Source organism: Hyperolius riggenbachi, chromosome 4, assembly GCF_040937935.1.
Source record: "Hyperolius riggenbachi isolate aHypRig1 chromosome 4, aHypRig1.pri, whole genome shotgun sequence".
Taxonomy (NCBI): domain Eukaryota; kingdom Metazoa; phylum Chordata; class Amphibia; order Anura; family Hyperoliidae; genus Hyperolius; species Hyperolius riggenbachi.
Genome location: NC_090649.1, coordinates 399,273,587 through 399,298,278, shown reverse-complemented (window position 1 = coordinate 399,298,278; position 24,692 = coordinate 399,273,587). Strand labels below are relative to the sequence as shown.

Here is a 24,692-nt window from a genome sequence, read left to right as displayed (position 1 = left end):
TGCATGCCTGCTGCTGCCACACGTCACTTCTCTTCCTGCTGCTGTAGTTATCCTGCTGTCTGTGCTCCCACCGCCAGGGTCCACAGAATACATTGCCTACTGCCATTCGCCACTCCTCCTCCTCCTGCTGAGTTTATCCTCCTGCCTGTCTGTGTTCCCATTGCCAGGGTCCACAGAATTATGCGCTGCTGCCATGCGCCACTAGCTATTACGCCACTACAATAGCTATACTGTTGTATAAAAAAAAAAATTCTGAGGTGTCTGGGTTGAAAACTGTGCTGTCCCAGTTGTGCATTGGGCACAATGTGGGCTGCACGACTGCTGTCCGGAACCTCCTCCTGCTCTTTGGTGTTTATTTTCAGCCATGGTACCAACGCTAGGTACCATTGGCCTGTGACATTGCCTACTGCCATACGTCACTCCTCCTCCTCCTCCTGCTGCTGCTGCTGCTGCTATAGTTATCCTCCTGCCTGTCTGTGTTCCCACCGCCAGGGTCCCCAGAATTATGCGCTGCTGCCATGCGCCACTAGCTATTACGCCACTACAATATCTATACTGTTGTATAAACAAAAACAATTCTGAGGTGTCTGGGTTGAAACATTGCCTGCTGCCATTCGCCACTCCTCCTCCTCCTGCTGAGTTTATCCTCCTGCCTGTCTGTGTTCCCACCGCCAGGGTCCACAGAATTATGTGCTGCTGCCATGCACAACTAGCTATTACGCCACTACAATAGCTATGCTGGTGTTGAAGATAACATTTTACAACAGTACAGTTCTGTAAGGGAAAAAACAAAGAATGTTGGTGGTGGACGGTGAAGAAGAAGAAGAATAACCATGTGAAGAAGAAGAAGAAGAATCAGGTGAAGAAGAAGAACCAGATGATGAAGAAGAACTAGAACCAGGTGAAGAAGAAGAAAAAGAAGAACCAGGCGAAGAAGAAGAAGAACCAGGTACCAGGTGAAGAAGAAGAAGAACCAGGTGAAGAAGAAGAAGAAGAACCAGGTGAAGAAGAAAAGAACCAGGTGAAGAAGAAAAGAATTAGGTGAAGAAGAACCAGATGATGTTGACGAAAAGAATAAGAAGATGAAGAAGAACCAGGTGAACAAGAAGAAGAGAAGAACCAGGTGAACAAGAGGAAGAGAAGAACCAGGTGAAGAAGAAGAAGAGAAGAACCAGGTGAAGAAGAAGAGAAGAACCAGGTGAAGATGAAGAAGAGAAGAACCAGGTGAAGATGAAGAAGAGAAGAACCAGGTGTAGAAGAAGAGAAGAACCAGGTGAAGAAGAAGAGAAGAACCAGGTGAAGAAGAAGAAGAGAAGAACAAGGTGTAGAAGAACCAGATGATGATGATGAAGAAGGAGAATAAGAAGACGAAGAAGAACCAGGTGAAGAAGAAGATGAAACAACAATTGAAGATGAACCAGGTGAAGAAGAAGAAGAACTTAAAGAACCAGATGCCAGTGAAGAAGAAGATGATGAAGATGATAGTGATGAATGATTGATGACGAGAAACAAAAAGAGGGTAAAACAGAAAAAGAAGATGGTGAAGAAAAAGATGGAGAGAAAAAAAAGAAGACGGTGACGATGAATAAACAAGAAATGCTTAAAAAAAAGTTTTCCATCACATTTTTCTTTTTTTTTATATTAGGCCTATTTACATGTGATTTCCCTTTAAAAAAAAAAAAAACCCAATCCGAATTCGCGAACACAAATTTTTCCCGAATTTTTTTATGCAACCAGAACCGAATTCGAATCCGAACCGAATTCGGTGATTGCATCCAAATCCGAATTTTCCCTGGGCCCGAATTCGAATGTTCCCAAATCGAATTGTGGTACATTCGAGCAACCCTGCAGGTGACTGAAAGTAGCCCCAGGTAAATTAAACTGTCCTTCTTTTCATCACTTTAGGTTTCCTTAACCTTCCAGGCGGTTTGTCAAAATCCGCCAGGGGGCAGCAAATAATTTTTTTTTTTTCTTCATGTAGCGAGACGAGGTCTCGCTACATGATAGCCGCTACTCAGCGGCATCCCCCCAGCCCCTCTGATCGCCGCCGGCGATCGGAGATCAAGAGATCCCGCTTCCCCCATCGCCATGGCGTCGTGACGTCAAAGGGGACTCCGATCCACCCCACAGCGCTGCCTGGCACTGATTGGCCAGGCAGCGCACGGGGTCTGGGGGGGGGTGGCTGCGGCGGCGCGTATAGCAGCGGATCGGCGGGTAGCGGCGGCGATCGGGCACTGCACGTAGCTAGCAAAGTGCTAGCTGCGTGCAGCAAAAAAAAAAAATTATGCAAATCGGCCCAGCGGGGCCTGAGCGGTGCCTCCCGGCGGCATAGCCCGTGCTCAGCACGGGCTTACCACCAGGGAGGTTAAAGTGTTATTTTTGAGAAGAGGAGCCCAGAGGAGATGGCCAGCAAAGCAAAATAATAATGGCTAACACTTTTGAAACAAATATATTCTCCAGTGCAGACCTTAGTAAATTAGGCACAGAGAGTTGGTGAGTGGAACTTGTGGAACTGCATAACCATGTCTGTAAAAATACAAATAAACCAGAACTTTTGAAAACCCCTCAAGTTACTTTCTCAAGTGTTCTCTTTGTATGCACACATTACTTGAGCTGCTGGAAACACAGAAATATAATGTGACAGCTCAATATAAATTACTTTAGTTCTGACTTTTAAACTTTCCCCACTGAGCTTCAGAAATAGTGTGTGCTGCAGCAGCTAAATAGGTATTTTCAGCTGTGCTAAGTGTTTATTAAGGGCTTTTAAATATTCTTGCTGTACTTGTATTGGCTTCATAATGCAGTAATCCCTTTCTTGTCAATCTGCAGTATTTCTCCTGAGAATTTTTATCCTTTATGTAATGTCTGTTTACCAAGACTAAAAATATTTAATCCATGAAAGGACAAATCCCTATATTGTCATAGGTATAAACTTATATGGTTCTTAAAGCACTACCTCAGCATTAGTTTTAATTAAGCTCTGTGTAGGAGTTTCAATAGCATTTCATAAATGCCGTCTAGCATTTGAAAGACCACCAGTGATTTCATAAAAGCTATGAAAAAGAACTTATTATGTTTTCTTTGTTCCTGTACTTCCTGTGTGGGAAACCTGTGTCTAAACTAGCCAGCTTTATACAGTACTGTCCAGGGTGCCTCAGTGTGCAACAGAAATTTACTGGAAAAGGGATTGGGGTGAGGGCATGCTATAGAGACAGGAAGCATCAAGACTCGAGACAGGAAGTGAAGCAGAGTCAAAAATGAGGGGACACAGGGTGTGTTCAAACCTCCCAACTTTTTGAGACGAGACAGTGGGACATTTAAGCCATGCCCCGACACACCCCCAACCACACCCCCTGACACACCCCTAGTCAATCATTATATATATATATATATATATATATATATATATATATATATATATATACTGTATATATATATATATATATATATATATCCTTTATTAAAAAAAATAATTGTGGGTGGGAAGAGGGTGCCCATGGGTGAGGAGGTAAAAGAAATGTTCGAGGCCCCAGCCGGCGGATGCGGTGTGTGGGATGCGGGTCTGGGATAGTATTGTCCCTCCCTCCCTCCGAATGTGCCCCCCAGTGTCCCCCTGTATGCAGAGAGAAGCGCAGCGGAGCGGGCAGTCTTACCATTCCTTCTCGTGTACGGGCATCTGGTCTTCTCCGCTTCCTGCTTCCTGTGACGTCACAGGAAGTAGCTGGAAGCAAGAGATGCCCGTACGCGAGAAGGAATGGTAAGACTGCCCGCTCCGCTGTGCTCTTCTCTCTGCATACAGGGGGACACTGGGGGGCACATTCGGAGGGAGGAACAATACTATCCCAGACCCGCATCCCACACACCACATCCGCCGGCTGGGGCCTTGATCATTTCTTTTGCACATCTGACCCCCCCCCCCCCCCAGCCGCCCGGGAAACTGGGGGGTCATAAAGGGATAGCGGGACAGCCCCCCCAAATCGGGACTGTCCCGCTGAAAACGGGGCGGTTGGGGGCTATGGGTGCGTTATTGACTCCTAATCAAAGTCAAGACACTTTTACTTTGTGTTACCAGCATCTTTGGACACCTAGTTTGTTTCTGAAATTACTTTTGCTTTCAGCTTCTCTATAAAATAATTGCCCCAAACAGCTGTGCATTGGAATATGCAAAAATCCCCCTCAACTGCATTGTTGATAATCGCAATATGTACTGTAATCTATCTTCAAATGATTCAGTTGGAATCGAGGAAGAAACCTGTTTTCTAAAAAGAATGTAAATACTGTATATCATTCATACATTTCTTTTTCCAATTATTCCCTTTTTTATTGCAGGAGATCTGAGAGCTGCAACAAATAAATGTATTTATGTAAGGGCTTGTTGACACTACAAGAGCTTTTCTAAGCGCTTTGTGATTTTAAAAGCTCTCGCTAATGTTATCCTATGTGTGTGTTCTCACTGGAGCAATGTGATTTTGTAAACCTCCCCCACAGCATTGCATTTTTAAATCACTAGCGCTTAAAAAGCTATAGTAGTGTGAACAAGCCCTTAAGGTTATTATGGTGTTGCATATCTTTTAGAGCAGAGAAGAAGTTCTGAGTTCAAGTACGCTTTAACTTTAGCGCTACATTTACAGAAATCTCATTCTTGTCACCAAGCCTGTTTATAGGCACAGGCAGGGCGGGGCTTCGCCCGGGGCAGAAGGGCGGGGCGCATGCAGACTGAGTATTTACATTAACTCACCTGGTGGAAGCCACGCGCCACATGTACTGATTCCTTGAATCCTGTCTTGCTCACTATAATAGCAACAGTGTTCTCTAGGAAGTGATATTGCCAGTGAGAGAGACAAGATGCAAGGAAATAAGAAAGTAAATGTGGCATGTAGATAACGGCAGGTGAGTTAATGTAAATATTCACTGCAGTCCTGCTGCAAACACTCTGCATCCACTCCCCCTCTTTGGCAACTAAAACAGGGGGGCTTTCTGGCTACCTAAGTGGGTGCTCTCTATCTACAGGGTGGGCTCCTTAGCTACCTACATGATGCCATAGTGTGCCTTTATTGGCTTAGTGAAACAACAGCCGTTAATGGTACAACAAATTGTTCAGATACTCAGAACACAGAAAATGTTTCACTTGAAAATTTCACCTTTTCAGAAACCAAACATTTCATGAAAGCTGACGTTTAGTTGTACCCAAATACAGTTGTTTTGGCTTTGAATGAGACCATTTGTGTCCCTCCTTGGATATAAGTTCTTTTTAACTGTTTGTAGCACGTTATACTTGTTCGCGCCTCTGTTTATTAACTATTGCTGTGTGCAGTGCTTTCTGGCCACACTCACCCCTTCCTCTGTTCCATCTTGTGCAGCAAAGGTAGGAGGTGGGCAAAGTCTGCTCTGTGTTCACAGTTAATTACTGGCTGCTTTTGGAGAAAACAAAGATTGCTTTTCAGTTCAGCCAAGCAGTATTATTATTATTATTATTATTATTATGGTTTTATAAAGCTCCCTCATATTCAGTGGCACTGTACAAAGTAAGAAACAAGCATAAGGTATATAATAAAGACAATAGTATACACCAATATACAAAATACAGAATCGGTGTAAAGTACAGAATTGGTAATTACAAAAGTAACGTGATGAAGAAAATATATAACAAATTCAAAGATACAAAATGGTGAGAGAGTCCTGCCTTTGCAAGCTTAGAATCTAAAATAATGCCGGGGGGGGGGGGGGGGGGGGGAGGGGGGATAGTATATGACATTCATACCTAGAGGCACAGTGTTTTTTTTAGGTTATCTAGTAAGAAGTGCAACTTGGCCTTAGGCCAAAGGGGGAATGGCTTAAGGTAGAGCAGGGGTCTCAAACTCGCAGCCCGCGGGCCATTTGCGGCCCTCGATACATTATTTTGTGGCCCTCGCTGGCAAAAGCTTCCTTATAGTTTGCTTTAGTGCTCCCAAGTAATTCGCCGCATCCTCGCCGCTAAACGAGGGCTGCAGAGCCCCCAAATCGCCTTCAGCTTCAGCTCTGCCCCTCCTGACGTCAATCGCCGCCTCTCCCCGCCCCTCTCTGTGAAGGAAGAGTGAGAAGGGCGGGCAGAGGCGGCGATGCGCCGCGATTGTGAAATCCCTTATGCGGCCCAGCCTCATCCTGACTTTGCCTCCTGCGGCCCCCCAGGTAAATTGAGTTTGAGACCCCTGAGATAGAGCATATGCTTGTTTGAAAAAGTGAGTTTTGAGGGAGCGTTAAAAAATATCACAGGTTGGAGAGTTACAGTATCTGACAAGCAGTATCTGACAATAGGACAGGAAGCCAGCATTGCAAGCTCAGACAGCCACGTAATAAGAAAGGTGAATGCAACAAGGCTGTATGCACAAAACTGTTTGCTTTGCAAATTATAATTTACCCAACATGTGCAAAAAATACAATCCTGAACAAGGGCTTTGGGAAAGAAACAATACATTAGCACTAAAGAAGTAACACAGGCAAAGGCAAGCACCATGTTCACATTCAGTTTAAGGGACAGAGAAAAAAAAACACTTTCTTCACCAGAGAAATCACACAGGTAAACCTTCCACTTCATGCTGACATTGATTTTGCAGATTTGGCTGTATCTAGTATCCAGACGTTTGGGAGTGTCAGCACTGCTTATGCCCACGTGATGTTGCTTTGGGCCGCACTACTCACTACTGTCCAGAAACTCAGGCCAGGCAATGCTGAGATTCCCTGCTGTGCCAGTTACAGAATGATCTGGTAACAGGCCAGCAGCATTTATAACAGATGGGAAGCTGTCAGGAACACTGCACTCTTTCGTTCCCAGAGGCAGGGGGCAGCACTGAGGAACTCCCCAATACCCCTCTAGATATTTAATGTTTACCAATGCATTCAAGACTTCAATGCATTTCCACGAAAAGCCACTTTTTACTGTGAAAATAATTTGGTGTGAAAATCCAAGTCCTCTCTACTAATCACCTGTGAAATTAGCACATTCGGAAACATTGTTGTGATTGACATTTCAATAATATGCTACATTTACTGTATTATTGTTGAGAATGATCTCCTTTATATGAGCATACCATCTGTCTGTGGCTTTAAAATCACTTGATAATTGATAACGCTGAGTTTGCCTTTGTTTACTCAGAAGGGAATATCATCTGGCAGCCGATAACTATGATGCCTGCAAAGGGGAGACACAGAAGCCTGACTCTGATTACGCAGGGGAAAACATACAGTATATATACTGTATATTGTTAACAGTAGGAAATCCAGAATCAATAAACCATTTCAGAATATGAAGCTGCCACTTCTACATGTAACACAGAGTGACACACGACACATGTACATCTAATAATGCAATGTGTTATTCTGCTGACTGTAAGGGATAACCATCAGACTGTGTACAAATGTGATTTACTGCTGAATGTCAACATACCTGCTGACATTGCTATTATTGTTCTTTTCTTTTCTAGTCACTAACAGTAGCTCTATACCAGACGGGTTTCAAAGTTGAAAATAAAAGATAGCAGTCTTTAAAGTGGACCTGAACGCTTGCACAGGACAGAAGGAAAACATAGAGGAATGCACCCTGTATGTATTTAGAGAGTTTAGCCTGTCTAATTCTCCCTCATCTGTAACTAAGCAGTGGTTGTAATTTGATCTCTCAGCTGTGTCAGGTCAATCTCCTCTGCCGAGGTATAGCTACTAATTTATAAACATAATTTATAAACACAGGATGTTAACCCTATGTCTGCTTCCATGAAAGCAGGAAGTAGACACACTGGATTTATTGCAGAATTTTTATCAGTTGTAATAAAGACATGCTTTTCTTTAAAGGTGATTATGCTGCTGCTTATCTTTTAGAACAGAGAGGAAGTTCTGAGTTCAGGTCTGCTTTCATTTTCAAACAATGAGAGGTATTTTAAAGTAGGGTAATAGCATTAGCCATATAATCCATAGAGGAAGAAGCAGGCAAATAAAATTCCCGGCTGTACTGTACTGCAATGTTAATTGCGGTATTTGGCGCCACCCTGGTGGGTTGGGCTAGCCAATCAGCTGTCAGTAGTTCATCAGCTAGTAGTCCGGCTACAAGATTCGGCTCGCATTAACCAATCGGCTAGTACTTCAATTATCTAATTGCAATGGGATGGGTGTCAGAGATCGGGGGTAGTGGTAGGTAATAGTAAAGGGTTAGTATTAGGTATAAGGAGCGGAGTTAGTGTTAGGTAATACAAAGTTTAGCATTAGAATTAGGTACGGGGGTAATAAAATATCGGTAATATTATAATACCAATATTTTAACTACCAACATTGAGCTAGCACCCAAAGTAGCCATGGTGTCCCAAACACGTACGCCACAGTGTGAGCTGTAGGAATGGGTTCGACCCTCTTTGTTCATAATCTGCCCTTTATTTGTATTACCCTGACCCTGTGTCACTTTTTCTTACATTGAGCAGAGGAGCTCATAAATAGAGAGTTGAATGCACGTAGTGTGGGGCTGAGGCACTCACATCACTGGACACTTGCAGATGTGGAACATGCAGGGAAGGTGAAGGGTACATGAAATAGAGACACAGGGAAAAGTGGGCACCTGGGAATTACCGATAAAGAATATTTGTATTTTACAAATATTCTACGATTTTACAGTGGTATATTCATTGGTAAAATATCTGTAAAAGTTATAGATATTTTGCTACAGGAAAACCCAACCCTATTCTCACACAGAGCCCTCCCTCTACCAACGCCAAACCTCCCCCCCAGACACCTAACCTTAACCCCCCACTGCTAGCCTTAACAACCTCCTTGGACGCCTAACCTTTACCCCCACGCCTAACCTCAACCACCCCCTCGGCCACCGAATGCAAATCCACAAAAATTTTCAGGTGCTGCCATGTGTGCCTGTATGAATAGCAGCAGTAGTGTGAAATTTGGGTGCCCACAGCTGTGCCCACTATTTGTAGCCATATTTCGCTGTATTTTGCATTATGGACAGCCCCGGCACCCCAATTTCCTGCTTCCATATTGACTGTAGAAACATTTTTACTGTATCATGATTACCTAAAAATCCCCCATCGCTTATATGTATTCCTAACCCTGTTCTCTTAGGTTACCATTAAAACATAAAGGAAATAAAGCTTGCATATTCTTTATAGAAGTTTATATTATTCTGATGACATCATCACACTAGCCCCACTATGCTATTCCAGCAGTCAGGCTAATGGGAGGGGGTAATACAGCCTCATGCACCGGTTTCACTTGGACACAGGAATACACTTCTCATAACCCCTAACAGAATCAGTACATAAAAAAATCTCTACTCTCGCACAGATTTAACATTTTCAGTGTTACAATGAAAATAGCACTTCCAAATAACTACCCAAGTGCTGTCACAACAGTACAGGAAGTTTGATTGTATAAGTGGTAATGGAGATCTGCTATTAAAATTTAATAGGGCAGACCTGAAGTACCTCTAGGCACCAAAAATATGGAAATTGTGCGGCCCCACCACAATGAATCACTTCTCACCATGGCCCATATGCAATTAACTTTTTCTCCTGAGTTATCTCCCAGGAGAACATTTTCATCTTCACTTTAAAATAACTTTTCAGAATTTTACAGTTGAAAAAAGTACCCTAAAGTTGGGAACAAGAAAAATCTAAATTATTTTGAGTATGTTATTGTTTGCTGGTAGTTTAAAGGCATTTTGACAAGGTGTAAAAATATCAACTTGGAGAAAACTATGGAGAAAAAGTGAATTGCATATGGGCCCATGAGTTGCACAAATACATTAAATTCTCTTTCGAGAAGCAGAAACTGCTAAGTTTTAATACATTTATAAATTCTAACAACAACAGGCTACTCCTATCCTATCCCTTGTTTACCTTTTTTTTAAAAAAAATTGTTTTATTGACACAGCATGAGAGACATATTACAGAGGAGTCAATTATCTCAAAGGTTCTCACAGCTGGATCACAGCCATTTTACAATTTGTTATTAAGCTATTTCTGTTTCACAAGATATCCCATTATTGCAGGTGTAATACCTAGTAACTGTAAGAGTAGAAGCATATTCTAATCTTAAAGCGTTAAAAGACGACCACCTCCACTCAGGTTTCTTAATTCGTCCCCTCTCAATCTACTATTTTCCCATATCATGGTGCAGGCATAGCATTTCTCCACCTACGGTAGTTCTCATGGCCAATTTTTATAATATAAGGGGAGGAGGGTATCCTGTTCAACTGAAACAACATAAAACTTAAATTTCATGAATTTGCTAGTTTTATAACATAAAACATAAGTGAACATAACCAGCATAGGTCACCTATCTCCCTCCTCCACCCTTCCCCCCTTCCCACCGGTCCGCAGCACCTCAAACAGTTGCCTCCCAAACACAAAATTTCCACAAGCAACCCCCTATTTTGCATTTTAAATACCACTCTGTGTCTTCAAATGGTTTCACTACTTGAATTATCTGGTCTCTTGCTAAGACTTACCATGTTTTAAAAAATGTTGGTACTGTTTTTGGTTTTAGCCTTTCCAAGATAAGTCTCGCGATTTGAAGCATATGTTTGAGAAGTTCCTTCACTTCCCCTTAGGTGGGGGGTGAGGGGGTCTAACCATCGTTTCAGAACTGCCTTTTTGGCTGCTAAGAGAAGCAAATGTACCCACTTAGTAATTGGAGGTACATCTTCTTCCATTTGTCCAATGTTGTGGAACCAGCAAAATAGTGGGTTAACTCTACGTTGTAGAGAAACCATCACAAAGGCAATCTAATCTCACCAAAAGGCTTGAATAGAGTCACATTGCCACAGCATATGGTTTAGATTGGGGTTTGAGTTTCCACATTTACCTTTTCTTTTTTTTATTGGCCAATGTCCTCTTTAAATCACTGCACTGCACTGTCTGAGGAAGGGGACCCGTTGTTGGCCCCGAAACAATTGTCATATCTATGTGCTTATGAAGCAATAAATTGAAGAAACTTGAATCTTCCAATGGTGTGCTGACCTGGACTCTTTCTGCTTGTTATAATTCTGGATGTTTGGGCTCAGCATCCACAGGCCATAGCACCCACACCAGGGTAAGGTGTGCCACCTCTACAATACGATTGGATTCTTTAAATCAGGGGCAGTACGCCAGAGCAGCTGGTTTATGACACATGTTGTAGCTGACTAGCTGTACTGCAAATATAAATACATTGGGTGATGTGTCAAGTTCTGCAATGTTCCCTTACTTTGACAATGTCAAGTGCTTTCAAGGTATAGTAAATAAATGTTGATCCTTTTGAACTGAAGGCAGCTCAGGGTTGTATTGGCATTAATGTTAAAGAACAAGCTGCCAGCGGAGAGGGAACACAATGAAATGTGGATGGCTGATGTGGAGACTGGAGAGGTGATGAAACAATGGATAACCTGTTATGCTGGCCCTGCAGCTCTGCTCACACAAGTACAAGATTTATTTCATATCACGTGATCCATTAAGGGAAATATTTCACTTTTATTTAAAATGGCATTTGTGCTTTATTTATTATGCTTAGTTATGTTTCTTATTTTAAAGGGACTCAGAGCACCTCTCATGGGCATCTCTCATGGGCATGCCTTTAAGCCAGGCGACTTCCAACAAATTCGTGCTATGACCCCTCTGGAGGAGCCTCTTGCAATGGCCATGCGTGTCAATTCCTCTTCCTGCTTCATTCAGTGATGCACTTCTCTAACAGAGAAGACAAGGGTGACCCGGAAGTTATAACATAGCCAAGATGGCAGCCGAGATTTTTAAATTGAAATCGAACAAAAACGATTTGGTGTAGAATTCAGACATCAAAGGATAGAGGAGAGCACAAACTACAGAAAGGTATGCATCTTTAAGTACTTTTCAGTAGTCGGAGTCCCTTTAAGGTCAGGAATAAAAAAAAACTAACTAAAGGATATTTCTTCCACTATGTTCATAACCAACTTCTCAACTCCTGTGAACTGCCAGGGGTCATATGATCACATGACAAGTGTGGCAGGCCACCATGTCCCATAACCTCCCAACTTTTTGAGAGAAGAATGAGGGCCACCTTTAAGATGTTCTTGTCACTCCGCTGGTTATGCATACCACAAAGAATTCATAAGCAAAATATACCGTTTTGTCATCGAACCCATACGTATCATATTTATATCATCTTTGGTTTTCTTTCATATAAAAATAGAAAATATAGTCATTTAAAGAATGGGGAATGGGATGAATTGTAGATTCAATTAAACACATTTTCAGTAGAAAAATACATAGAATTACATAGAATTGTAAATTTGTTCTGACAGAGTTATAAATGAAAAAAGAAAAAGCGACAGCTGCATTGGGGGTCCCAAAGAGGGTCCGTCCCTCTGAAAAAGGGAGAGTGGGGAGGTATGATTTCCCTGTCTAACACTGTGGCCTCTGTGCTCTCCAATCCAAGCCATAACAAGTATTTCTACTTTAATACTGTTTCCTCCTAAAACAATGACCATGTCATCCCAAGATAGCCACACCCTCTTACTAAAATGTTACGCAAAATGAAAGTTTGCCTTCTTAAAACAGAAGGTATTTGTGATTATTCCGGTTAGAGCGAGCATATGATGTCTCCCAGGATGCATTACTGCTGACTATTCAAATCATCCTTTGTTGTAGGAGTCCTGGTTCACCATGAGCTTGCTGGGTAGTGTGTAACTTTAGAGCTTGAAAATGGTTAAAACTTGTCCTTAAATTAACATTCTTAATTTATCTATCCGGAACTTTGGTTAAAATGTACATGAATACTTTCTTATTTTTCCATTCTGATGATGCATTTTCCGGACCAGTAGTGCGGGTGGAAGGCTAAACCCTGCCTCTGGCAAATGCACTTTGCAGAGAGATGTACAGATTGTGCTTCTCGTCTGCAGTACCAAGAAACTGCAGACGGCTGTGGGAATCCACTTCAGCTGTTTAAAAGTGATTATCTTTGTGAAGCTCTTAATGGTAAATATGGCAGTGAATAGCAATTATACAATGTACTTCAGGTTCTCCATTAAAAACATTTTTGCTGGGAGGTTTGGCAGTGCTAATAAGTTAGCATCTTCTTAAGAAATGTGTTTCAATATGGAAGCAGCGTCATAATTAGAGTTGGGCCGAACGGTTCGCCGGCGAACGTGGTTCGCGCGAACTTAGGTGGTTCGCGTGCGGGTGTCGCACGCGAACGTTTTGCGGCAAAAGTTCGCAAAAAATCGGTTCGCCCCATAATGCACCTGAGGGTCAACTTTGACCCTCTACATCACAGTCAGCAGGCCCAGTGTAGCCAATTAGGCTACACTAGCCCCTGGAGCCCCACCCCCCCTTATATAAGGCAGGCAGCGGCGGCCGTTATGGCCACTCGTGTGCCTGCATTAGTGAGAGTAGGGCGAGCTGCTGCAGTCTCTCATAGGGAAAGATTAGTTAGGCTTAACTTCTTCCTGGCTGCATACCTGTTCTGTTCAGTGAGCCCTCAGCCCACTGCATACCTGTACTGTGATCCTGCCACTGCATACCTGTTCAGTGATCCTGCCACTGCATACCTGTACTGTGATCCTGCCACTGCATACCTGTTCAGTGATCCTGCCAGTGCATACCTGTTCATTGATCCTGCCACTGCATACCTGTTCAGTGATCCTGCCAGTGCATACCTGTTCATTGATCCTGCCACTGCATACCTGTTCAGTGATCCTGCCAGTGCATACCTGTTCATTGATCCTGCCACTGCATACCTGTACTGTGATCCTGCCACTGCATACCTGTTCAGTGATCCTGCCAGTGCATACCTGTTCATTGATCCTGCCACTGCATACCTGTTCAGTGATCCTGCCAGTGCATACCTGTTCATTGATCCTGCCACTGCATACCTGTTCAGTGATCCTGCCAGTGCATACCTGTTCATTGATCCTGCCACTGCATACCTGTTCAGTGATCCTGCCAGTGCATACCTGTTCATTGATCCTGCCACTGCATACCTGTTCAGTGATCCTGCCAGTGCATACCTGTTCATTGATCCTGCCACTGCATACCTGTTCATTGATCCTGCCACTGCATACCTGTTCATTGATCCTGCCACTGCATACCTGTTCAGTGATCCTGCCAGTGCATACCTGTTCATTGATCCTGCCACTGCATACCTGTTCAGTGATCCTGCCACTGCGTACCTGTTCAGTGATCCTGCCACTGCATACCTGTTCATTGATCCTGCCACTGCATACCTGTTCAGTGAACCCGCCACTGCATACCTGTTCTGTTCAGTGAACAGTTTGGTGTGTCAGTGTGAAGCAGTACCTTAATTACACTACCTGATTGATGTATACACATGCAAGATGTTTTAAAGCACTTTAGGCCTGTCATTTAGCATTCAATGTGATTTCTGCCCTTAAAACGCTGCTTTGCGTCAAATCCAGATTTTTCCCGGGGACTTTTGGCATCTATCCCACTCCGCCATGCCCCCCTCCAGGTGTTAGACCCCTTGAAACATCTTTTCCATCACTTTTGTGGGCAGCATAATTTTTTTTTTTTTTCAAAGTTCGCATCCCCATTGAAGTCTATTGCGGTTCGCGAACTTTAACGCGAACCGAACCTTCCGCGAAAGTTCGCGAACCCGGTTCGCGAACCTAAAATCGGAGGTTCGGCCCAACTCTAGTCATGATGCAGACCTGGGAATCAGCATTGATAATGTAGGGAAAAGTGGTTGTTGTGGAACATACCGGTGGTAGGCGTGATGTGGATGGTGGTGAGTGTTGGGCACTGTTAGCCTGATGGCCGTTTTTCACGTGGATATGCGCTTCTACGGAGGCTTTAATCATTACAGCCTCTGTAAACGCATATTCGTGCGAAATGGCGGTCAGGCTAACAGTGCACAACACCCACCACCATCCACATCGCTCCTAGCATCGATATGTTCCACAACAACCACTTTTATGTGTATTCTGTATGATGTATCTCACTATAGATTAAATGGAATGCTGCAGTGCCGATATTTCCTTTTCCTTCTTTTCTCTGTACAATCTTATTGTTATGGTCAGAGAACGCAGCATCACCATAGCGAGTGAAGCGAAGTGGTTTTCTGCCAGACTCCTACTCATATTGATTGGAACTTGCTGCAGTGCCAACCACCTTTCCTCCCTACCTCCTCCAGCATTGATAATGTACCAACAAGGTGACTGGGCTGGTTTTATTAGTAGAGCACTTTTCCAGCCACTGAAAGCTCCAGCATTGATAATGTACCAACAAGGTGACTGGGCTGGCTTTATTAGTAGAGCACTTTTCCAGCCCACGCAGCCACTGAAAGCTCCAACTACACAGCAGTCCCTTTCAACATTTGTGGCCCAAAAATGACCTTTTCACGGAGGCCCCTTTTACCGCAGGGAAACACAACGGCAATGCAAGGCAATGGAGCTTAGCGCACTTACAGTGTCACGTTGTGCCAGAGGTTCCGATCCACTGCCGAGCAGCCGCAAAGTCAACAGCGTGTTATTGTCGGACTTCTGTGGCAATGCAGTAATATAAGTAATGTAATGTAAGTCAATGGGCAACGCAGGAATTTTAAAAATGTTGGTGGCATTGCAGCCCATAACAACTGGGAAACCCAGGAATCCCAGTGATTTACTTCCTGTGCAGCATAGAGGATAGATACATTTGTTTATCTCATCAGTTTATTTTCACCTTGGGTTTCCTTTAAAGAAGACACATTTCTAGTTATGACAAGCACAGATACTTCCAGCACACAAGTCTTGGATTACAGTGTTGGACCTCTCTCAAGAAATTAGACGTCTCTCAAGAAAAGCCATACTAGGCTATTCAATGCCTGATGCCCACTAATCATGTCACCAATATCACACGACTAGAGATGGCAACAGTTGGCCAGTTTAGTACGGGGTAAAGGAGCAGACAGAATTTATTACTCAGACTGAAGTCTCAGTTTAAACATGACAATTAAAGTCCATTTCAAAAGCAGAGACAAATAACCATGAAGCCAGAAAAGCACCAGGCAATAATATAACATCACGTATAATGGTTGTTCTTGTTTAATGGTTGCTTTACAAGAGATATGGACACAGATTCCCTTCCAAGGATAACTGTATAGGAGTACAACTATCCATTTGTTACTCAGAAAAGTAAATGAGACCCAATGATGTAACTACAATTCGTGGGGCACCCCAGCAAAACTTTTATGCCTTGGACCCATCTCACAAGGATCATAAAACAAGTGTGGCCATCATGATCTTCACACCCATAACAAGTGTAGCCACAAAACACCTGATCTGCTGTATAGTCCCCTGTATCGGAGGAAGGGAAGGTGAGCAGTTGGGCCTCCCACAGCCCTGGGCCCCCCTGCAATTGCAGGGGCTGCACACCTCTAGTTACGCCCCGATGAGACCTCTTACCTATAAGGCTCCCATACACAGATTAAGCCGCTGTAGTCCATTTTTGCTTCAATTCTTCAGCAGAAAATACAGGTGATTTCTTACAAAACCTTATTCTTGGACTGTTGAGGTCATGTTCCACTGGTATATGGTCATGTGACCTTAGGCTGGTATTTCTTCTTTCTCACCTCCCATTCTAATTTAGGATACTGCCTTTGAAATAAATGATGCTGTGCATGATTGCTTACTGAAATGCCTTTGGAGAGTGGGTGTGGTTTAGACTGTCAAGCTCCAGGAGAGGGTGGAAGTTGGTCTTGCAGTCTGAGTGATCAAAAAAAAACAAAAACAAGTTTCACTGTTCGTTCGTTTCCCTTCATCTCAAAGCAGGGCTATTTTGGGGGAGTACATGGCAGCTGGGCACAGAGCTTTCTGGTCCTAGAAACTCGGTGTGAGAAGTAATTTGGGATCTGGCTATCGCCGGATCATAAATTACCTTGTGCAGGGTGCAGACTAGCATTACTGCTATACAGTGGCGTAGCTAAGGAGCTGTGGGCCCCGATGCAAGTTTTACAATGGGGCCCCCCATGCACTCTATACATAGCAATTAAAACGGCGCACTAAAAGCTGCCAATGGCAACTACAATGTCAGAGGTGCAAGAAGGTGATGGGGAATAGTTTGTTAATGATTACCACTATTCAAAGTATATATATAAATGATTATTATGAGCACAGGACCAATATAGAGCTAATACTGTAGTTGAAGGAGGGCCATTCGGGGCCCCTCTGGCCCAAGGGCCCCGATGCGGTCGCTACCGCTGCACCCCCTATTGCTACGCCCCTGCTGCTATAGCCGCACCAAGCTTCGGTGCTACTTGGCTATAGCAGGGCGCCAGAAAGCCCTGTTTCGATTTTGGTGATGCTGTGCTGGTGGGCTGAGGCAACATTCCTGTATTCTAGAAAGTTGTTTGTCTGTTGTTTTATCTTTTGATAAAGCACACTTTAAAAAGAATGGTGTAATGGTCAAATTCAGTTTATAGGTGAATTGCTTTTCCATTGCAGGTTTCTTCAAACGAATCTCTAGAGCTCTGTATTCATTATTTATCAGAGGACAAAATTAGTAACAAAATGCAATTAGGCAAGGGTATGGCTGATCCGCTGATAACTCAGATCCGAGACCCTTCCAAGACCATTATTGAATACTGATGCCAACAGCGGAGTATTTATGCCGGCAAATTGATTAGATAATGTAGCAAAATGTTTGGTATTATATGCCGTTATTTATGGCTCGGCGGAGCACTACATCCAGTGTATTTAATTTATGGTGAAATTATTCTCATACATATTGGAAGCCGATCTAATTAGTTTCCTTTAATCTTATTAATATTCTCTGTCAGAATAATGTGCACTGCGAACAGCACTCTCTGTCTATAAATGACGTTCTGTTGTGCCTGCATGTAATGAAATCATGCAGCGGTTATAAAACATGCGGACATTCATTTCAAGTTGATTTTTTATTACTTAATTTGTTCCACTTTGCAAACAATATTAAAGGGCCTGTAAATATAAACAACTTAAACAAAAAGTACGTTTTTCAGTTTTCCTGGATTCGAGATTAATTCCATGTCTTAAAGTGTACCTGAGATGGGAATGTAAAGAAAAAATATACATACCTGGGGCTTCCTCCAACCCCCTCCAGGCTTATTACTCCCTTTGCCGTTCTCCTCCGCCTCCTGGTTCGTCTGCAACTGGCCCCAAAAAATCTTGCAGTTGGAGCCATTCGGCGCAAGCGCAGTCCGGCCACGCTCACTCCCTCATCGTGCTACCATTGCCAGGAGAGTTCTGTGCCTGCGCAGCAGTACTGCGAAGGGAGCGTGGCGGGAGTGAGCGCACAGCCTGGACACACAGGCTCAGTTGTCCCCGTACCAGAGGGCTTTCCGGGGCCAATTGCAGAAGAACCAGGAAGCCGAGTAGGACGGCAAAGGAGCGATAAGCCTGGAGTAGGCTGGAGGAAGCCCCAGGTATGTATAGTTTTTCTTTCCATTCCCATCTCAGGTTCTCTTTAAAGGGGACCTTCAGCCTAAACAAACACACTGTCATTAAGTTACATTAGTTATGTTAATTAAAATAGATAGGTAATATAATCTCTTACCCACCCTGTTTTAAAAGAACAGGCAAATGTTTGTGATGTCATGGGGGCAGCCATCTTTTCCATGGGGGCAGCCATCTTTTTGGTTGAAAGGAGGTGACAGGGAGCATGAGACACAGTTCCAACTGTCCTGTGTCCTGATCACCCCTCCCAACTGCACGCGCTAGGCTTAAAATTTCAAATTCAAAATGAAAGAAGAAAATTGCACCAAAACAGCAGAATGAGAACATCAGAAATCCCATCATGCTTTGCACAGCATCAGGGGAAAAATGCCCAGGCAGTTTTCTTCTGTGCAGCTAAAAATGAGGCTTGGGTAAGAAAAACAAAGTTCTGATGCTGTGAAACTGTTAAGGAAACACCAAACCTTTTCAGTGCTCCTGAGTAGATTTTTAGTCTGGAGGTTCACTTTAAGAACAGGATCTCTACCCAGGCAGGGCATTTCATGAGATTATTGACATTTTCTTTTCAAATACAAAGCCTACTTAGACATTCACGTCTGCTGCAGTGATATTATTGATGCAGACTGGTTAGGGTCATAAATTACAGTGGTATGTTTATAATTTTTTCATACTAAAATAAAATGACCCTTGAAAAATGATTAGCCATGTTTCTATTTACATCCTCAAGAATATTTTTCCTATTTTACATCCTCCAGAATATTAAACCCTTTACACACATGAGGACTGGGATTGGGTCTACATCCCTCAAGTGACAGTGCGGGGTCGAGGCTATACAGATGTGTTCCTTTGCTATGGAGAGGGGGCAGTGGGCTGACAGGTGGCACAGAGCGGGCATGGTACGCAGGGGCAGCAATGCCCATGGCCAGCACTTGGTTAAGTCAACCTGCCAGGCAGATTGCTTGCCAACACATCAAGGGTGATCGGGGGCCAATGTACACATGGAAGATTCTTTCCTAAACACTTTTTATCGTCCACCGTGACCGAGTTATATAGTTTAAAGGTGCGTAGACACATCCAATCTTTATTTTCCAATGCGGTAAATTTGGACACTCAAGATTGGATGTGTGTACCTACCTTTAGGTTGAATGGATTTACAACTGAATGAAGTTATGCTTCAGCATTGCTTATCACTGATGACAAAACTGTAGGGTGAAGGTACAATCCACATAAAAATTGCAACAAAATTGACTGAAAATTCCAAATTTCTTTCAAGATTTTGCAATTCTATGACTATGTCTAGGACACTGTTGTACATTTTTTATTGCCTCCTGACACCATTTTCTGCAAGTGAGGTAAGCTTTAAAGCAAAACATTTCTTTGTTGCAGCACACAGAACTCCTATTTAGATTATGCAGATTATGTTTTCTTCCTGGTTTTATGGGAGCAGAGGAAAAGTTAATCTTCTGTGTTTACATATTAACACAGCACCTGCAGCACAGATTAGGCAAAGCTGATAGCTCAAATTACAGTGGCTCATTACTAGAGGATAAGGGAGAATCAGACCGGCTGTTATCTCTAAATATACATAGGTTTGATTTCTCTGTGTTTCCTTCTTTTCTATGGAAAAGATCCACTTTAACCACTTAATGACAAGCAGACTTATAAAAATGTCCTGCTAGAGCCTCTTAATGGCTCCAGGACGTTTTTATAAGTCAATCAGTGCTGCTGCCGTTGTGCTCATGCACGTGTTCGCGTGCATGCTCCCGTGTGCGTGTGCACTCTCCCACGCGTGCACGTGAGATTAGTGAAAAAAAAACACCATAGAAAAAATACACCTTTATTTCCAGATAATATATTGTCACCATACTTTGTACTAGGGACATAATTAAAATCTTGTGATAACCAGGACAAATAGGCAAAACAAATGTGTGGGTTTTATGTACAGTAGCAGTGTTTATATTAAAACTATAGGGGATGAAATTGGAGAAATAGTGTATTTTTTCATTTTTTCCTTGTTTTTCCCTTTAAAATGCATTGAAAATAAAGTAATTACTGAAAACAAATACCAACCCCAAAAAAGCCTAATTGGTGGTGAAAAAAACAAGATATAGGCTCATTTCATTGTGTTTAGTATTGGCAAATGAAAGGGATGAGCACTGAAAGGTGAAAATCGCTCTTGTCCGTTAGGGTAAAAACGGCTTTAGGGTGAAGTGGTTAAGCATGTCACCTGGCGAGGATCAGGACCCGATCCCTCAGGTGACATGGCAGGGCCAAAGGTTGTACAGATGCATTTGCAAGCCTGCAGGCTAGCCACATGTTCTGTTGCTATGCAGGGGAGGAGGGCCAGCAAAGTGCCCACGCGGAGCAAGTCACAGTGGAAGTGTGTCAAAGGCGTCCCTGGCTATCTGGCTTGTTTGAAGTGGCACTGTTACTGACCTGAGGAAGTGGGCAAGACCCACAAAACATGTTGCCTGTGCAAATAAAAATCTTTGTGTTATTTAATCCTCATTAGTGTCATTGTAGAGGTAAGCCACCTCTTATTTTCTTATTTTATTGTGCTTTTAACAAAGTTTTGTCCATCCTGGGCGCCTCTTCACCCTTGCTGTGCTAAGTGTAACCTCCCTCTCGTTTTCTCAAGGGGGTGGTTTGTATGTTTTAGTCTGCGGTAGCTCGGCCTCCTGCAGATCTAATCTACAATTTTTTTGTAAAGCGTGCTACCATATCCCAGTGGAGACAGGCTGATTCTCTCCACCTGCCTCAAGTGGTTGGTTGCCCCCTATTGCAACCTACCTTTGTGAGTATATTTCTTGTTGTTGACTCATTCTTTTCAGAAAATAATGACATATTGCGGTATTTGACTCCCGTTGTCTTTGTGCTTTTTCCTAAGGTGATCCTTCACCTACCCCCCCCCCCCCCCCCCCCCCCCACACACACACACACACACTTCGCTGATGTTCTAATTTAGAAAAGGCATTGAGCTACAGATAATTCAATGTAAAACAAGTTTTTTTCAAGATATAGCCTGCCAGGAGTCAGCTTAAAGGACACCTGAGAAGGATATGGAGGCTGCCATATTTATTTCATATTATCCAAAGCAAATTGCTGATCCTCTGCATCTAATACATATAGACTGGGTCACACATAGCAAAAACGCTAGCATAGTGGTCAACGCTGCGTTTCACGCAGCAATGTTAGTCTATGGGATGCAGAAGAAGCTGCGTTTCACTGCGTTTGTACAGTATGCGTTCCGTAAACGCTGGTAGTGTTGCATAATATGCAGGCTGGCTGCCACAACGCACACAATGAATGTCTATGGTAACACATATGCATTGTGTTTTTCATGCGTTTTTAATGCATTTTTCATTAAAAAGTAAAGATATGTGATGGGTTTCCGCTTCCTGTTGTCTTCCTAGTGATTTGCATAAATAACAAAAAAAGCATACAAAATGCATATGTTTTCCAGCAGCGAACCGCAAACGCATTAAAACGCATGCAAAACGCATCTACGTAAAAAAATGCAAATGCAAAACACACGAAAAACACTGTAAAAAAGCAATAGCAAATCACAAATGCACCATCCTAAAACGCTAGTTTTTAACGCTATGTCATATGTGAGCCCAGCCTTAGCCATAAATCCTGATCAAGCATGCAGATCAGGTGTTTCTAACAGAAATCTGACAAGATAAGCTTGTTTGCTTGTTTCAGGTGTGTGATTCAGACACTACTAATGCCAAAATGATCAACAGGACTGCCAGGCAACTGGTATTATTTAGAAGGAAATACATATGGCAGCCTTTTAACCAAAACATTCCTTGCACTGGGCCACCAAGCTGGCAAAGTCCACAGATTGAGAAACAGAGGACATAATATTGCCAGATAATTATTTGGTGTATTGAATAGTACAGAAGTGGACAGCTGAGACATAGCTTTATCAGAGGAAACTGGCTGTGTTGGTTTGGCAGCAGAGCTGACATTTTGTGCCAGCCTTTCAGCATCTTTAATTGTGCATGGCAAAAGAAGGTGGCATAATGACACATCTGAATCAGCACTACCACTGCCATCCATTGCTAATGAAGGGCTGGTTGGCTACACGTTTTGATAACAAAACTGATGCTTTTATCTGCTTGAGTGATTTTTATTGTACAGGGCTTGGAACGTGTATATTGCTACGCTGACTTATTTCTAAAACGAGTGCAAACTGTGAGTGCCTCGATGTAATCCACTGTCTTAGCAGCACAGCTGTCTTTTTTTCATTTTAATAAAATGTATTATATCACTGTGCATCAGGTGCCATCTAGTTTACAATACAACTTTTCTCTAGAAACCTTGTAATGCCTTTATTTATGGTAATTTAGCTGAAATCCAGTTTTGCAGTTTGGGCTAATAGTTGTAGTTGGTGGTAAAGGAGATGTGTGAGATCAGGGCTGGGATAACAGTATTATAGCTGTAAGTAGTGATGGTCATGTCTAGGAGAACACATGGAGAAGCATGTGATTTTTTTTGATCAGCTGATAGATTTGCAAAGCTCTGATTTGCTGTAATCCCATATAGTATTATAGTTTAGCACATGATCATTCATGGCTAGCAAATCAGAGACTTACATTTTTTATCACCTGACTAAACTGATCACAAGCTTATCCCTGAGTTCTCCTAGACATGACCACCAATAGCCTTAAGTAGCCATTTTGGGAGGCCAAAGGACGAGGTTGAGAAAAATGTAATTGCTCCACAGTTGGTGTCAGTGGGAATGTTTAAGTGACCTATGATGAATATAAACAAAGGGAGAAAGATTGGTTGGCACCAAATGCTTAGGATAGTTAGCAGAAGAGGGGATGCAGGTGTATGGCTGTGCTTGCTGGCCCAGTAGACTGACCATAAATCTGAACAATAGAACCATAGATCCGGGTGCTAGTATACCTTCAAATAAAACGTACCCTTTTATTTCATCATCAACAAAAATGACAGACACTGAGTGAGGTGAGAAGATGGCCTGAAGGTCATTCACAGGGAAGACCTGTGAAACGGTTGTCAGGTCGTCCGCACACTCCACTCCTTCTCTGTCATTTTTGTTGAGGAAGTTTTATTTGAAGTTGGACTAGTGCCCTGATCTATAATTCTATTGTTCTGACCTACAACAAATATTAGGATTTTAGCATGGAGGAAATGGGGCAGCCAGGCAGTAAAGTGAGACAAGATAAGACTGGCTAGAGCTAGAGCTCAATGCTTAATATAAATTTATATTAAGCACACTGTAGCATTTTTAACAAGAGGGCTATTTGGTCTCTTTAAGTCCCTTATACTTTCCTTGTGGTTGTGGGTCACCAGGAGCTATCAGGGTTCTCTGTGTGGCTCAAAGATCAATAAATTACAACAACAAGGAATTTGGGCTAAACCACAGATAAGACATTCAATTATTATTATCAGATCTATGAGAATATACAGCACAAGCATGCGGCAGCTGAGACCTTGCCAAACGTATTCAGCAACGTTTCCACAAGAATAAAGGTAGAGGTAGAAATGAACATATCATAGAGATATGCAAGGTGTGACTTGTGAAGCTAGTATGTCCAAGTGGACCACTTATAGGAACTTGATAAATGGTTATTGAGGGCGTGCTGGTAAATTTGGAACACAGTGGACAAACACGAGGAATAAAATAGGTTTTCATGAGAATTAAAACATAACTAAACCCAGAATTGAACTAGCTTTGTAGCCCCTTTCAGGGGACAAAGTGTTTTTTTGTATTTTGTTGACATGTGTATTAATGTCCTGGTCAGCAGCAAGAATTATGCATGCTGCTGACACAGGACTTGGCAGACAGGCAGAGCCGGGACAAGGTCCTCCAGCGCCCATGGCTGAGACACCAAAGTGCGCCCCCCCATCCCTCCCACTCCAGCCGTCACACACTGATTGCTTTTCGACTAAGAGACGTCCCAGGGCCCCCAACTCCTTAATCTTTACACCTTAAATTATGGGGGGAAGGAGATTCAGTTATCTTGCGGGATGTTTTGATTAATGGGAAGATTAAAACTTTGGAAAGATTAAGGGAGGAGTATGGGCAGTTTCCGTTTGATTTTTGGAGACATGGGCAATTGGTTCATTTCCTGGCGGAGAAGATGAGAGTTTTCCAGTTTAGTCGGGAGTTTAATGGGGGAGTATTTAGTATAAATGGGGGTGTATTAAGTATAAATGGGGGAATATTTAGTATACATGGGGGAGTATTTAGTAAAAATGGGGGAATATTTAGTATAAATGGGGGAGTATTTAGTATAAATGGGGGTGTATT

The 24,692-nt window shown here is 42.8% G+C and overlaps 1 long non-coding RNA gene across 1 annotated transcript in view; it reads left to right on the top strand.

The window, feature by feature from the left end:
- The window catches only part of LOC137570882 (uncharacterized), a 106,631-nt gene that overhangs the window by 40,525 nt on the left and 41,414 nt on the right, over positions 1 to 24,692 (top strand). Inside the window, exon 2 of the long non-coding RNA XR_011031216.1 lies at positions 7,461 to 7,578. This is a non-coding gene — a long non-coding RNA (uncharacterized lncRNA). The remainder of the gene's footprint in view (positions 1 to 7,460; positions 7,579 to 24,692) is intronic.